Genomic DNA, 3,774 nt, shown 5'->3' with positions numbered 1-3,774 from the left:
AATAACTACTTGCAATACAATTAAATAAATGTTTCAAATTAATGGATGAACCGTCGATAGCATCAATGTATTGTAAGTAAACAATCAATTACAACATTAATACATCATTATCCTTCAATATTGTAATCAAAACATGAAACAACTAATCCTATCAATTAATTAGGAGACATGAAAGACCTTTAGAAAATATCTTGTTAAACCATTGGCCTTGTTTACCTAATCTTCGATACATTTTAAAAAGGCAGTCCACTGCACAAAATATCTCGCATTCACGTAGAGTTCGGAGAAGGGCCGAATCCCAAGAATGTGATGTAGACAATTTACTTTCCGGGATGATAAAAAGCTTAACAGCTCTCATTCTTATTACTTTTTCAATATGAAAACGAAAAAAATAAAAAATCAAAAATCAAAAGGTCATTTTATTCAAAACCCCAATTGTGACATCTCTTCTCTCCTACTTCACACCTCGGAACTTGCATCAATAATTATTTTCTTAAAATTTCAGATAAAATTATTTTCTTTTTACTAACGAATTTTTCTAAACTAAGATTTTATGGACACTTAGGTCGTCCTCTCTTTGTCTTCCAATTATTGTAGCATGAACAACAATCTTTATGCCCAAAAGTTCCTGGTGGAACACATTGGCACCCTTCACAACAATGGTTGTAGTAAAACAGACATGGTTTTTTGTGAGAAGTTGCTGAGCATCTCTTGTTGCATGCCTCTTCACATCCTAAAATTAAAAAAACAAAAAGAAAATTTAGAACTGAAAAAGAAAAAAACAAGTTAAAATTGCGTACATTTCTTTTATTGAAAAAACATGTAATCTAGTTGTAATGAATATTGCGAAGACTATACAACGTATATAATATGATTGAACCAATTGGGGTAGAGCCAGGATCTTCAATAAGAAAATTCAAAATATAATGAAGTAAAAAGACGAATAGCTCTTGGATCAAGGGGTTCAACAATATATCCAGTATGATTCCACAAGTGGGGTCTAGAAAAGAGTTATGCCCTTAAATATACAGTATAATCTTCCGGCTAAGGGGTTCAAATGAACCCTTAAACCAAGTTGTGTTCATTGACATTAATTACAACTCTGCTGAGAAACTTATTAACTTGTGTATTATTATTATCATTATTATTATTATTATTATTATTATGTAAATAATATATTTTCTCGAATGTTACATGTATCTATGTCTCTCTATGTGTGTTTCGTGTGTGTACATACATATACGTATAATAGGTGATACATCTTGAAAAATAATATAAGTAAACATCAATTTGGAACAGAAAGTAAATTAAGCTTTAAAATCTCACAGTTCCAAACACATGTACAAGACGAATTGTGACAATAGATTAGTATTGCTTAAAAACCCTACCTACGCTACTATACGTAAGGTATTATGTTGGTTCTCAAACGCACACGCAAGTATACGTGGTCGCACAAGTAATAAAATGATAAGTCGAGTGTCGAACCCATATAGACTTGTATTAACTACCCACTAAATTTACCAAGATTGTTATTCAGTCAAGCCAAAATTGAGTTAAAGGATGTGATTATACTAAACTATCATTCTAATTAATAACTAAATTATCAAGTAGCAAAATAATTGTGGTGTATTCAGTAGAGATAAATATTCCAGGGTTGTGATCGATTCACCAATCCTATTGTGTTCTAGTTAATTGTCCCTTTCATACAATTCACTCATGGTTGCTAATTAATCGAACTATTGCCCATAGCCTTCTCCCGAAGTACTACTCGCCTATTCAAAATAGATTAACGCCTATATTCCTATGGAATCAATCTATCAAAAACGCATTAAGATTACGATATTTAATTAAGTACGGTAACTAGGTATATTCCTATCCTAACCACAAATCCCTCCCTCCCCCCTAAGAGTTAATATTGTGCTCTCTTCAATTCTTCTCTAATCTAAACATGGCTTTCCCAAGCATAGCATAGATAGTAAATAGTTACTAACTGTTGGCCAGACAATTAAGAAATTAATCACACAATTGAAGAAACAACATATACTAGTGAATTGTAATCAAGGTTAAGTCAACGTGAAACAACAATATTCATGGCTAAATCACAACCCCAGAACTATGGGTTTTAGCCACTCATGATCGTAGTAATAATTTTTCAAATATTTTGCATAAACAAACTACAAAGAAAAGATAAAGGGATAAAGAACTCGATGATTTTCTCCTCCAAAAGTTATCCGCGTGATGTTCTTGCCTCCGGTCGCCAAAACACTCCCTCCAAGTGGCGTTTTTAGGTCTATTTATATGTGTAGGAAAAGACCTAAACGTATAGGCCAAGTCCTACTCAAACCCGAAAACGAATTAAGTCTTCAAAACTCGGATTGGACCTGGCCCCAGGCTTGGCATCGCCAGCCTAACGCCAGCTTCAGCCTGGCCTTTGCCTTGCAACGCCAGCCTAACGCCAGCTTCAGCCTGGCCTTTGCCTTGCAACGCCAGCCTAAAGCCAACTTCAAGCCTGGCGTTGCCAGGTTCTCTCATTCAATGCTCCCGCACACGCTTTTGACTTGTAGGTCTCATTTTTCTTCTACTTTCATCTCCAATTCACCTACACATAAAATGGACCCTATTACACGCAAATAAGGTGTACTTTATCATTAAAACGTATAAAAATGCAAGGCAAATAATGTGCTAAACTATGAATTATAGCCACACATCAATACCCCACACTTAAATATTGCTCATCCTCGAGCAATCAAACTACACTTATAGACACAACCTATTAAGAAATTTCCTTAACTCATTATGCCAAGAATATTTAAAATAGACTAAGCACAAGGGTGTAACATCTTCACCTCAAGATTTAACTCACAAGTACCATGCATTATTTCACAATTCACTCACTTACTCTAACATAGAGGTCAATGAAATTTCCTTTCCTTCATGAATCAAGTCCCCTCACACAACAAAAGAGAGTAGTTCCACACACAATAATTTTTTAAGAACAATCAGGAACTCAAGTTAGAAAGAATTCACTCACTCTCAGAAATAATATTCATATGCTATAGAAGATGAAACATAGGCTTGCCTGTAGTGCAATACTCAACTAATAGAGCTCATTCAATCTAAGATCAAGTAGGACTTTCATTGGTTGTAATGTAGGCTGTGGGTCGGGTAGGATACATTTGGATATAAGAGTGACTACACCTCCCTAAGTACCTTAATACATACACTTTAACATTTAATCCCACACTTATGTCAAACCATAACTCCACATTCACATCAATATATATTAACTCCATACTTCTTTAAGCACAATTACATCAAGAGTTACCACTATCAAGGAATATTTTTCACAATAATACAACTTTGTTTTTTCTTTTCTTTCTCTTTCAATTCAAGTGGCTTTTCTTATTTTATTTTTTTCAAAACAGTGCACCTTTCTCCTTATTTCATTAGTTCCACTCAAAAGCCAAACCAACCATCCCACACTTTAACTTTTACAAAGTTCATAACAATTCAAGTGCTCATGAGAGGTGAAAAGGTTCAAATAGATGGTTAATTCAAACAAATGGGTAAGGCTTGTAATGTGGTTGCCAAAGAAACAAGATTACAGGCTCAAGGGGGTTAAGTGCGATACATAATAATAAGGCGGGTAAATTATATAATTGGTTCAACAAAGAAATGCCTATATCACTTCCAAGACTGAACAAAACTACTATTTCGCTTTGCAAACACACGAGGCAAGTTCTAGACATCAAATGCAATGCACAGAATTACACA

The sequence above is a fragment of the Nicotiana tabacum genome, chromosome 17 (assembly GCF_000715075.1).
Source record: "Nicotiana tabacum cultivar K326 chromosome 17, ASM71507v2, whole genome shotgun sequence".
Taxonomy (NCBI): Eukaryota; Viridiplantae; Streptophyta; class Magnoliopsida; order Solanales; family Solanaceae; genus Nicotiana; species Nicotiana tabacum.
This window is presented reverse-complemented; position numbering follows the sequence as displayed.